This window comes from Theobroma cacao, chromosome 6, assembly GCF_053813885.1.
Source record: "Theobroma cacao isolate CCN51 chromosome 6, ASM5381388v1, whole genome shotgun sequence".
Lineage (NCBI taxonomy): Eukaryota > Viridiplantae > Streptophyta > Magnoliopsida > Malvales > Malvaceae > Theobroma > Theobroma cacao.
This window is the reverse complement of record NC_142644.1, coordinates 26,780,424-26,793,949: the sequence shown is the minus strand read 5'-3', so window position 1 is coordinate 26,793,949 and position 13,526 is coordinate 26,780,424. Positions and strand designations below refer to the sequence as shown.

General features: G+C 36.6%; 2 pseudogenes across 1 annotated transcript; both read right to left on the bottom strand.

Annotated features, from left to right (window-relative positions):
- Window positions 1–720: 720 nt before the first annotated feature.
- On the bottom strand, window positions 721–1,858 carry LOC148762236 (uncharacterized; annotated as a pseudogene).
- An 8,148-nt stretch (window positions 1,859–10,006) lies between these two features.
- Window positions 10,007–13,274, bottom strand: LOC18596380 (uncharacterized; annotated as a pseudogene). The gene is made up of 5 exons (XR_016026891.1): window positions 12,019–13,274; window positions 11,757–11,904; window positions 10,701–11,659; window positions 10,465–10,612; window positions 10,007–10,243 (listed from the first exon to the last, which is right to left on the bottom strand). The product of XR_016026891.1 is annotated as an uncharacterized LOC18596380 (transcript).
- Between the last annotated feature and the right edge of the window lie 252 nt (window positions 13,275–13,526).

Below are 13,526 nucleotides of genomic sequence, written 5' to 3'. Positions count from 1 at the left end.
GCTCACATACACCATTCTGTTGGGGAGAATAAGGCACTGTGAGATGATGTTTGATGCCGCACCTGGCAAGATGGCTCTTAAATTCGTTGGAGCAGTATTCTTTCCCGTTATCAGTCCTTAAAATCTTCAAGCTCTTTTCTGCCTCATTTTCAACGAGTGCTTTAAATTGAATAAACTTGTTGTAAGCTTCAGATTTATGCTTTAAAAAATAAATCCAGCAATACCTTAAGAAGTCGTCAATGAAAATCATATAATAGGCACTGCCACTCAATGAAATAGTTTGCATAGGTCCACCTAAGTCTGAGTGTACCAACTGCAGCTTCTCAGTGGCTCTAAAATCACTTGACTTAGGAAAGGAGAATCGACTTTGCTTGCCAAATTGACAAGTCGCACATAAATGATCTGAAGCCGTAACAACAGGAATACCTTCAACCATTTTGTCAAAAGATATTAGCTTCAAAGAGGCATAATTAACATGTCCCAATCTGCTGTGCCAAAGTTGAGATTCATTGACACTGTAATAGTGAGCTTTATGCTCTGTTTTAGACATGTCAAGTGGATAGCATTTATTTTTCATTATCACAGTAAGCATCTCATCTCCAGAAAGGTCGAAAATTGTGCAATAATCATCTTTAAACAGAAGAGCATAATGATTTTTTGCCAACAGACCCACACTCAATAAATTTTGATTGATTTCAAGAACATAAAAAACCTCAAATATCAACTTGGTACCTGATGGTGTTCCACTGCAACAGTCCCAGTGCCAAGAATCTTTAAATAAACTCCACTCCCGATTTCAACTTTTGATCTAAAACTTTTATCAAGAAAGGTGAAGTTCCTGACATCTCCAGTCATGTGGTTCGAGCATCCGTTATCAATCAACCAAATGTTATTCACTCTATTTTCATCAACTGAAGTAGCCATAAAAAGGTGTTCTGCTTCAGTTTCTTCTTGCTCCATTCCTGCAGCCTTTTCATCAGTTTGAGCATTTTTGGTTTTGCACACTCGTTCTACATGCCCCATTTGGTTGCAAGACCTACACTTGACATTAGGCCTATACCAACAGTATTTGCTAGCATGTGTTCTCTTCTTGCAATGAGTACACGGTGGATATTTATTACCATGCTTTCCTTTATGAACTTTTCTCTCTTTTCTAGCCCACAAACCTCTTTGGGCCACTGCTATTGACCCTGAGTTCCCTCGTTCTAGCAGTCAAGGCATTCTCTACCGAGTCTTCATGTCGCATGGCTCTCCTCTGCTCGTAGGCTTGCAGTGCATTGACAAGCTCAGTTACTGTAAGTTGAGACATGTCTTTAGAATCTTCCAGAGAAGAGATTTTTGCTTCAAACTTCTCTGGAAGACTTACCAATACCTTAATTACAATCCTTTCTCTCTGATAAAACCTCCCCCAATAACCTTAACTGGTTTGCAACCTTTAAAACCTTGTCGGAATAGTCTTTGATGGTCTCATCTTTTCTTATCTTCAGTACCTCAAACTCCCCTAACAAATTGAGAACTTGAATCTGGCGTATTTTATCACTACCATGGAATTCTTCTCGAAGTTTGTCCCATGCCTCTTTTGGAGCCTTATATGCCATTATCCGAGTGAATATTGAATCTGTTACTGCTGAATGAATATAGGAAAGTGCCTTGTCTTGTTTGGCCACCTCCTCACTGTGTTGTTTCATTTGAGTGATGATGGGGTTTACATGCCTCATGACCGGAGATTCTCCATCGATTTCAACAACCTCCCATAGATCAAAGGCTCAAAGATAAGCCTTCATTTTCACTACCCAAATAGGGTAGTTTTTTCATTAAATATTGGTGGACTTAGAGCACTGAAACTTGAAGATGCCATGAGAGTTCTGTTTTGTTGTTGATGAGAACAACTTGGTAATGGTTTTGAAGCTTCCTTTTCTTGCTAAAAATCAAGTATAAGGTCCTGTAAGATCAGTGTTAATACTCTGATACCATATTGTGAAGAGAAGTATATAATTCTTTGAGAGAAATTAACACAGTAAACAACAGTATTTGTTTGGAAAAAAAAAGTAATTCTTCATTAAAGCTGAAGAAAATATATCCTTAATCAAAGGTCTGTTACCATACAACTGAATAAACATAACTTCCAATAATTGTAAAACATGATGGCCACTACATCTATGAAATAGAAAATAACAGAACATAAAATGGAAATAGTCTGCACTAGTAAAAACTGAATCTGCAATTGGAGGCAGTTGTGGACATGTTGCAGCAGACATGTATATTCCCTTGAAATAGAGACTAGCACCTTCCAACGTAAACCTTTCTAGTCTTCTCTCATTAAAGTTTTTCAACAAATTCATATGTCAACTCCGTTTGCTTTTGGTGCCATTAATTATCTTTTCCTTATATGAGAAATCCTTGAAAAAACTCTTTTCTCATTCGTTCCTTACCTTTAAACAAACAAACTGCAGAAAATTTTAACCTTTGATTTGTTAATGTAATGAAATAGAGAAAAAACAGAGTCCTTTCATTAATACAAAACCAAGGTTTGTATACCTTGTGTACATAAAAAACACCTATTAACTTATTTAACAAGTGTAAATGTTAATTTACATGCAAACTAACACGTCAAAGGACAGCTCAAAGATCACATTAACATCAAACAACAGTACAACAAAGCAAATTGAACTAAACTAAAGAAAATAAGTTATCAGAATGACATCCACGTGCTGCTACCATGCAAGTTCTACAACTCAACAGTCCTCCATAATACTTGCATCTTGCACATTCATTTTACTTCTCAAGTACTCGAATCTTGGCTTTCCCAAAGTCTTAGTCATGATATCAGCTAATTTCAATTCAGAACAAGAATACTAAACATTGATTTCACCTACCCTTTTAGCATCTCTAATGGCATGAAATTTTACTTGAATATGCTTGGTCTTGCCATGAAAAATAAGGTTTTTGGTGATAGCAATAGCTGACTTATTGTTGACCAATAATGCAACAGAAAATTTATGAGGAAACTACATATCAGTGAGCATTTTTCTCAACCAAATAGCTTGGTTGGAAGTTGTAGTAGCTGATATAGACTCTGCTTCAGCTGTAGATTGAGCAACAATGGACTGTTTATGTGAGCTCCAACAGAAAGCTCCATTTCCAAGAGTAAAAACATAGCTTGAAGCGCTCTTGGAATCATCTCAATATCTTGCCCAATCACTGTCAGAATAGGCAATAAGGAGGAAGTTTGGATTTTGGTAAAACAGATTCCAAAGTTTAAAGTGCCCTTCAAATACTTCAGCATACGTTTTCTAGCAGAAAAATGAAGATATGTAGGCTCTTTCATAAACCTGGATAGCAAGCTCACAAAATACATGATGTCTGGTCTTGAAGAGCATATGCAAAGGAAGCTGCTAATCAAGCTTTTGAACTAAGATGGATCTTTCAACTTGTTTCCACTATTCTTTGAAAATTTCTCATTTACAACTAATGGTGTAGCTGCAGGTTTACACTGGAGCATATGAAACCTTCTTAAAACCTCATTGACATATTTTTGTTAAGACAGAAATACCCCTGTAGTATATTGTTTAATCTCTAAACTAAGGAAGAAACTCATTAATCCCAAGTCAAACATTTCGAATTCATTTTGCATCAGCTTCTTGAACAATTGCAATGTAGCATCATCTCCTCCAGTAATCATTAAGTTGAAACAACTAATGGAGATTATTTTTCATACTTAAGTATACACAATGTGGCTTCATTACTACTCTTTCTAAAACCTTTGGACATCAAATAAGCATCAATTTTGCTATACCAGGATCGTGGGGCTTGCTTCAAACCATATATAGCCTTATGAAGCTTGTAGACTTTGTATGGTTCATCAGCAACTTCAAATCCCTCAAGTTGCTCTACAAAGATTTCTTCTGCAAGAATTCCATTAAGAAAGGCAAACTTCACATCAAGATGATAGATTTTCCATCCCAAGTAGCAGACAAAGCTAAGAACAATTGAATTGTATCAAATCTTGCCACTAGAGCAAACGTTTCCCAGTAATCAACACCAGGTTGTTGATTGTACCCTTTCACCACTAGTCGAGCTTTGTATCAATTGAGAGAGATATCAAGATTCAACTTCTTTTTGTAGATCCATTTGACCCCACTTATGTTTCTGTATGGAGGTCGATCAACTAGTGACCAAGTGCCATTCTTGTTGATGATATAAAGCTTTTCATTCATAGCAGTTATCCATATTGGTTGTTTAGCAACATCTGCATAAGAAGTAGGTTCTTCAATTGCAGCTAAACTTCTATGATATATTTCATTGAGTGATCGTGTTCCTCACACAGGTTTATCATTAACACTATGATCAACATCAATCTTAGTTTCTGGAAGAAAATGAATTTCACTTGGACTTTAAGACTCTGCAGTATCTGGCATATCCCAATTCTAGCCTGCAGCTTCATCAAAAAATAGATTTTTGATGATAACAACTCTACCAGAAATAGAAAAGTAGGCTTTGTAAGCCTTAGACTTAAAGCTATAACCAATAAAGATGTCTTTCTGGGCTCTATGCTACAACTTATCTCTCATGGCTTCTAGTATGTGGACATAACAAATGCAACCAAAGACTCTCAAATGTTCTATTAAAGGTCTTTAATCAAACCAGACCTCATATGGTGATTTTCCACCTAGTGCTTGAGTAGGAAGTATATTCTGCAGATATATTGCAATATTACAAGCTTCTGCCCAAAGCTTAGTAAGAAGATTTTTCTCAAATAACAAAGTTTTTGCCATATCAAGAATAGTCCTATTCTTCCTTTCAGTGACACCATTTTGTTGGGGAGAATAAGGTGCAGAGAATTAATGAAAAATACTTGCAGTTGCAAGAAAATCAGTAAATTCTTTGGAGATATATTCTCCTCCACTGTCATTTTTGAGAACTTTAATTCTGGAGCCAGTATTAACTTTGACCATAGCTTTAAATCTTTGAAATAACTCAAATACTTCATATTTAGCTTTCATGAAGTATATCCAGCACCATTGAGTTCTGTCATCAACAAAAATCGGGTAATATTTGTTACCATTCAATGATTCTACTTTCATTGGTCCTACTACATCAGAATAGATCAAATCGAGCTTGGTTTTGGCTCTACTATTGCTTGTAGATGGAAAAAGGCATTGTTGACAACTTGCCATACTGACATGCACAACAAACTGAGCCTTTTTTCAGTCACCTTAGGTAAGTTTCTCAAGGAACCAGAAGTACTAACCTGTTTAAAACCCTTGTAGTTGAAATGACAAATTCATTTATGCCATATATTAGTCAAATTCGAGTCTGAGTTAATTGCTTGCAAACATAACTGATCAGCATTCACAATAAAGCATCTGTTTTGCATTGATATAGTCATTCAATAAGAACCAGAGGCATCAAATATAACACAAGCTTTATCTTTGAACAACAAAGCATATTGATTTTCAACTAACTGTCCAACACTTAATAAATTAAAGGTGAGTGATGGCACAAACAAAACTTCAGAAATATACGTAGGACTTGAGGATGTATGCACTTCAACTATACCTTTGCCAATAGCTTGAAGATAAATTCCATTTCTTATTTTGACCCTTGAATGGTAACTCTTATCTAAGCTAACAAAACCAGATTCAATTGGAGTAACATGATTTGAACTCCCACTATCCAGTAACCATTTTTGATTATCAACTTCATTTATTGACTTTTCCAAGGCCATGAACAAATTTTCTTCAGGATTGGCAGTAGCTTCAACTGTCTAAAAAGCTTTATCAGAAGTAAAAGACTTCTTCTTGCATACTTTCTCGACATGCCCTATTTCATTACAAGCTTGACACTTAGCATCTGATCTGAACCAACAATGATATTCTAAGTGATTCTTTTCTTGCAAAATGTACAAACTTTGAACTTACCTTTCTTGGTTAAGGATTGACCTGCATGTGAAGTTTTCTTCTGTTTATCTTTGATAAACTTCTTGCTATGAGAATCTACATTAACTCTCTCTTTGCTTGAAGCAACCAAAGCACTCTCAACATTTGCTTCTAGTTGAGCTGACCTTTTTTGTTCAATGGCTTGAAGTGAACTAACCAGTTTTGACACTATGAGTTGAGATAGGTCCTTAGTTTGTGCTATTGATGTAACAGTTGCTTCAAATTTCTCAAGCAAACTGATGAGAATTTTCTAAACAAATTGAGTTTCTGACAAATAATCTCTAAGCGGCCTCATTTGGTTCACCAATCAACTGACTTGATCAATATAATCCTCAACAAATTGTGACTCTTTCATCCTAATCAATTCAAACTCTCTTCAAAGGTTCTGAACTTGTGTTTGCTTGGTCTTTGTTATGCCTACATAATCTTCCTTGAGCTTGGTCCATACTTTCTTTGTAGTTTTACAACTCATAATCCTACTGAAGATCTTTTCAAACACAGCAACTTGAATGAAGGACAAAGCTCTGTATCGCTTTGCTACCTCTTCAGAGTATTGCTTGATCTGATTTATGGTTGCATTGTCTCTCAAGGCAGCAGGTTCTTCTTCAGTTTCTATAGCTATCTAGAGATCATAACCTCTAAGATAAGCCTCTATCTTGACAACCCAAACTTGATAGTTTTTGCCATCAAATATATGTGGAGACACATGAGAAGCTGACTATGAAGACATGCTGAAAATATAGGAAGAGAAAACTACACAGAAAGAATGAAGATTCTTGATTTTTCAAGTCCAACAAGATCCTACAATTGCTCTAATACCCTGTTAATGTAATGAAAGACAGAAAGAGCAGAGTCCTTTCATTAATACAAAACCAAGGCTTATATACCTTGTGTACATAAGAAACACCTGTAAACTTATTTAACAAGTCTAAATGTTAATTTACATGCAAACTAACACGTCAAAGGACAGCTCAAAAATCACATTAACATCAAACAACAGTACAACGAAACAAACTGAACTAAACTAAAGAAAATAAGTTATCAGAATGACATCCACGTGCTGCTACCATGCAAGTATTACTCCTCAACATGGTTGCCAACCATTGCTGAAAAGGTCTCAGGTATTAGCTAAACAGCAGAATTCAAGAATAATACAACTTTTACAGATCTTAAGAAATTTGGGACTATTAAAAGATGAGGTTAGGTCTGTAAGATTCATCTACTTGGAATTGGTGATAGAACTTTGAATTGGAACCTGTTCATTCAAGTGCTCTTTTAACCTTTTTCTTTTCTTTTGTAAATGACCTATGGTGGTTTTGCTGGAAGTATTTCAGCTGTGGTCCTTAACATGGATGGCTTGGAGTTTTGGTCAGACATTATTCTGATGTTCAAATTAATAGAGAAAGATTTAGAGATTGTTTAGGGGGAGTCAGGCATGTGAGGCTGGGCCAATTCGACTGGCAGTGTTGCTGAAAACATGGGTGCGGTTATTCAGAACTAGAAATTGGATGAGACAGGTTTTGTGGTAGTTGCCGCTGCGGCCATTGTATTATTCACTGGAAAGACCCGCACCTTTTACTCCCATTAGAGGACAGCGCCACAACTCGATTTGTTGGATTTATGTGATATCAGTTGAATTCAAATATCCACTGCCGAGTAGCCATGTGCCATGACTGAGGAAGGGACTATGCAGAATTTAGGATAAAAAGGTTTTGAGATAAAACAGCTGGACGGTGGAAATACTAGTTGTTCTGCAGAATCAGACAAAACTGTGACATACCATGGAGATAGGATGGTGACAACTGAAGTGCAAAGGTGAAAGTGGGGAAATACCCTAAAATATGTTTGAAAATGGAAACTAATTTAACAGAGGAGTAACTGGAAACTAAAACCAGCCTAATGCAGACTCAAGTTATTATTTACAAGACAGTGGGGTTCATACCTGTCCATTTCTGGTCAGTGAATTCTGCTATTTCTCAGTGCATCATATAATTCATCTGTTAAATGAACTCAAGAAGTTCAATTTTCAAAAAAAAAAAATAAAGAAGGGGGGCTCCATGGTAGGGATGTATTCTTATTAAGGGTTTAAATTTGGAAAAGAATTATCACTAGCCTTTAAATTAGTAATGATTTCAATTTTGTTTGGACTAATTCAGATAGTAACCACATTTTCAATCAAAAGAAGGCAAATGGTTTTATCATTGTAGATTTGAAATCTAAAAAATACAACCAAAAAAAAAAACAAATAAAACCCAGACCAAACATTAAGGTCTAGTTCAATTTTTCCATTTTCTCCATTTTGTTATCACAACCCTCCTCCATGGTTTTTGAAACAAAAGAGAAAACATTGCTAAGACAAAAACCAGAAGCCATTAAATTCTTATCTGTTATGTCACTAAAACACTGCTACTCATGTCTTCCCTTGAAGAGAAGAGATTTTTCGTTTCATTCTTTATTTGAGGAAACCATCTTTTCACATCTCTCTAAATCACTATATGTTCTGTAAAGTATCAAATATTGTGCTGTATGTTACAACATTTACATACACTCTCAAAAGATGAAAAGGAATTCGAATGAACTACAACTTATCATCCTCTGACAAATAGGTCCCGGCCATGATCCGACCCTCGATAGTACCTCTTTAGAATCAAGAGTTGAGATGATTTCTTTCATTTCTTTAACTGGCCAGACCTTCTAGGCTTTTAGCTCAGGCTACGGATCGATGCCTTGCAGTGCTTGTGATGGTTGAATAAACTCATTAACTTGTGATTAAGGATTGCTAAGAGGGTTCACCAACGTTTCATCCAGCGACGAAATTATAGAGGTATATTCTATCAAAGATTAACAGAATGAACTGTCAAGGAGGGAGCAAAATGTAGCAACACTAAAAATTCAATGGATAGGAAAAGTATTGAAATTCCAATTTCTGCCAGCATTTAAAAGTTAACTGAGTATATGATTTGCAGGAGTTTAATTACCACAATGATCCTCATTAAAATTTTATTAACTCAAGACATTCCATTTTTAAGTTTTTTTAAGTGATTGATGGATTTAGTGATTACAGTGTCAGATGAATTTTCAAAAATTTCATTGAGGATGACAAGAGGCAAGAAAGATACTATAATGCTTCTAGGACATAAGAGAAGAATAATTGCCCAGGGCTAGCTTTGAGAATGTCAAAAGAGTTTACCATACCTGAACTCTTTATGAGTCGCTGCAATGAGAAAGAAGCAAGCACCCTTTCCTCAAGTGCTTGGTTGTAATTTGAGGATTCTAGCAACTGTGGCACAAGTATTGAGCATGCCATGGACTGGAAATCTTTATCTCTAACTGAATGGAGAAAGCTGCTCATCCAGGCAACAGTTAAGAGGCTAGCTCGTGCTAAACTAGGAATGCCCTTGACCATAGAATTTGAAAGAGAGGCCAAGAATCTCTTGTTGCCACTGTTTAGCAAAGCAATTGCTGCTTTTCTTTGCCAATGTACTATTGCTTCCTCCTCTTCATGCTAGTGATTATAGGTACAAAAGGAACAAATATTAGAATAGAAAGAATATATTTAAGAAGACTATATGTAGCAACTGTAACTCTACAAGAATTTCATTTTCAGCTAGAAAAATTCCTGCTACTACACATATTTACAATAGCAAAGGATTTGACTAGAGTTTGATCATTTTGATTTAGAATTGATATTAAACGGTTATAGAACTCGGACTGTAATTCTATCCAAATAACCAACATCAAGGATAGAACCTAGAAGAATATGTTTAATCTAAATCGACTAAAGATTGGTTGCAGGTTGAACCAGTGATTTAGAAGGACAAAGAAATTTATGAATATGAAATTGTGGTTAGCTTCACAATGTTTTATATCATGAAGTTGGTAATGAATCAGCAAAGGTCCATCTTGACTGACTCTAGCCAGAGCACTAGAATGTGATTCTTTGGTAGATATTGACAAGGAACGTCTTTTCTGTGCTTTTTCTTTTTCTTTTTTTTCAATCTTCAGTTAATTTATTTTCAGCCAAGTAATTTATTACTGGTTTAAAACAGTGGCAAGCTTACCAAGATGTCATCAACTATTTCCTTACTGTGAAATGAATCCTCTAACTTTTCATGAAAGCCTGCTTGTTGCAAAAGCCAATTTTCTGTTGTTGCCTCTCCCATGCAAGAAAAACGGCCTCCCAGCATCATGAGAGCTCTAGCGGATTGTTCTTGAATCTTTTCATTACATTTTTCACAATCTAAAGCTTCTATAATTGCCTCCACTGCTTCTTCTCTGTAGACACTGCACCTCAAAGGATCTCCCTGTAAAATGACTGTAATCCATGATTTCTAAAATCAAAAATATTGCATGATCTGATACTCTTTTGTTTTGGATCCAATATGCAACATTGGTTCCTGAGGAAACTAAAATTAATGGAAGAAGATTGAATAACTCATTGCTACCATCTCTTTCATTATTTGGTAAGCATAAGGCATTAGTCCATGCATATATGCTGTGAATGGCAATTAAATTAATTAATTACCAGAAGGTCCAGCTGTAATAAGATGGCTGCAACCAGGGGCCGTTCTTCTGGTAGAGCTCTCTGCAGGCATGCTAATAAGATGTGCGTGGTATTCAAGCCTCTCCATCCATTCAGCAGATCATTTAAGAATTTTGTTATCTGTGTTCTTCTGTTAAGATTCCTTAGGTCATCAGGTTATGTGTTTGAAACTCTGGAACTAATCAGAAAATTATGGTAAATTAAAAGCGGATTGGTACCTGTTTAGGCAGAGTAGCTCAGCTAGTAAGGCAACAACAGTACCATTGGAATCATTGCGGTTCGCAACAATAAGTTCAATTAGAGATGCCTTGTTCAATTTATCAGCTAAGTAGTTTCGACAGCTTCCATCAGCTCGAATGCAGCAGGATATGATCAAGGCGGCATTATTCCTCTCAAGTACACCGCCTATCTCAAAATTTCTTATCAGGAGGCTCAGTCCCCCAAGCGAAACTACTTGAGTAGCATTCTCTAAGTTCCTATCTTCATTAAAACCCGTTAAAAGTTGGTCTAGGAAGTAAAATGCTGCGACTTGAGGGCTGCACCTTACTGTAAATAGAGTCTGCAACTGCTCTCCCAACTCTAAAACTCTAAGAACTAGAGGAACCCACTCAGTCGATATCATCTGTTTTGCCTTTGGCTTTAACAAGTACAGCAGCACAGCAGCCTTTAAAAATAGACTACTATTTCTTAATAGTCTTAAGAAGATCTCGAGCTGTGGATCTGAGTTAAGCATCATCTGCCGATTCACCTCATTCCTAGCTACAAATTCTGCCAAAATTGATATTGCTAATTCTAGAATTTCGTCATCACTGGAAGCAAACAAAACCTCAAGGATTCCCTCGATAACAGGTGCCTTTGCTAATGCAGTTTCTACGGCAGGATCAGCATGTGACTCCAACCATGCTTTGGTCATTACCCGGATTGCAATTTCACAGTCACTTAGACTATCTGAAGAGCAAATAGTAGCAATGGCTTTACTTAGATCACTCATAGGAAGATGGACCTTTTCCTCCTTTTTCATTGAATTATTTCTGACAACACTTTTGCCATTTACCAAGCATTCTGTTGGCCCAGTTTGGCAGGTAAACAGCCGAAAATGGTCTGATTTCCGTGTCTCAGTCCATGATTCAGTTTCAGGAGTTCTAGTTGATGACCTTCTACGTGTCTTCGTCTTGTTCTGTCAAATTCAGAAACATAAATGATACTCTCCATTCTAACAGTAGCATAAATAAATAAAAAATTTGAAGTTTTCATAAAGAGACAGAAATACGCACATGAACATAATTGCAACCGTTGTAGTATTCATCATCTGTACATTCATTTTCTTCTTCCTCGAGTCGACATATATCCATTGATGCTCTGATTCGATGATCAAGCTCCATGGATTGCCGCTCAGTTGTGGCACCAAACACAGCTCGATACCTTGTGAACATTTAGGAAATTAAGAAAACGAGATAAAAATGAACTAATCATGATTAAGTTCTTGAATGCTTAACATAAAATGATTAAAAGTATCCAAATTAACAATTAACTTACAGGTTTTTGTTGATAGAAGAATGTGAAGCATAAGAATCAGATGATCTATAACTGGGACTTGTTGGCAATGGCACTGTAGGAACTGCCGGGGCTTTGGCCCCAATTTTTAGCCACTCTTTATAGTACATAGCAAACTTAACTGTTCCCATATCGATTTGGTCATTGTAGAGCTCGCTTAAAGCTTTCATTCTCTTCTCTTTCTCACCATATTCCAAGTTGGAGAGAAATTCAAGTTCTTTGTGGTACCAAACTTTAAGGTGAAGAAGATGGGGAAGGAAAAAGTGCTCCCATAGATCAGGAAGCAGGTGGGTTCTAGCGAGAAAGGCTGAATCACAAAAAACTTGAAGCAAATGCCTGGCGGAAATCCTATCAGTCTTCTCGAGCTTGTAAACTATAGATAAGTATAACTGAGCACATGCTGAGAGATGAGAATTGGGAACTCCGCAAGTTGAACCATTCCTTGATTTCTTAGAATTCAAGGAAGCAACGATGCTCAAAAGCCGAATCGAATTCCTCAATGATTTCATTCTAAGTTCCTTTTTGTTCCCTCGATCCTCCACTAACTTGTCTATGCTCTCAATACCGAGTTCCATATTCACAAAAATCCCATTATCCGAACCATTCTTTCTCCTCACTAAGCAAGAGTTGCACTTTTCTTTGATCATCTCACGAAAACTCTCATCTTTAATATACCTACCAATGTAGCCACCAAGTATAGATATTACAGCTCGAATGGCAACGTCATCGATTGGGGGCTCATCTCTATTTGAAGGACCATCTTTTATCAATGATTTAGATTTTGATCTATCTGAACTCGACAACCTCCTAGATGAAAACACTGAGGACCCATTTCGGATAACAGTCTTCTCAGCCTCGTCCTTGGATTTTTCCAAGCTTTTTCGATCATGGCAGATGTATATCGGCAGTGCTACGGACTCATCTGGTGCTCTACTTTTGTTTCTAAGCCTGACTTCTCTAGGATTTTTCAATGACTTCCCTCTCTCAAATCCTTCTTCCGTAAGCAATTCTTGTAAAGAAGAAGCCATTTCTTGGAGGATATGCAAGCTTCGTTCTGAAGAAGCAAAGAATGTAGAGTCTGTAAAGCTTCACTGACATTCTTTCAAGAACCCGAAATTTAGAAGAAAGCAAAAGGACAGCAATGGAACAAAAGAAAGTTCAAAAATGAGGCACAGGAAAGACATGGAAATGAGGACAACCGGACTTCGTGGTGGTGATTTCGTTTTTGTCCCTTTTCGACCGTTAAAACTACTTTATAAATATATATATATATATTTCTTCTTTTATGATTCTAACTCTGAATGAACAGCAAATTACACAGAGGCCGGACCAGGCCGGTTTAATCCAGTTAAAAGCAGTTAAACTTCCCGCCAAAAGGGTCAGTTCTGTTGAACCGGATTTGAGAGGGATTGAAAACATACTACCATAAGAAAGGACATTTGATCAGATGTCTGAATCTAATTAAATTCAAAGACTAATAGGCCAACGAG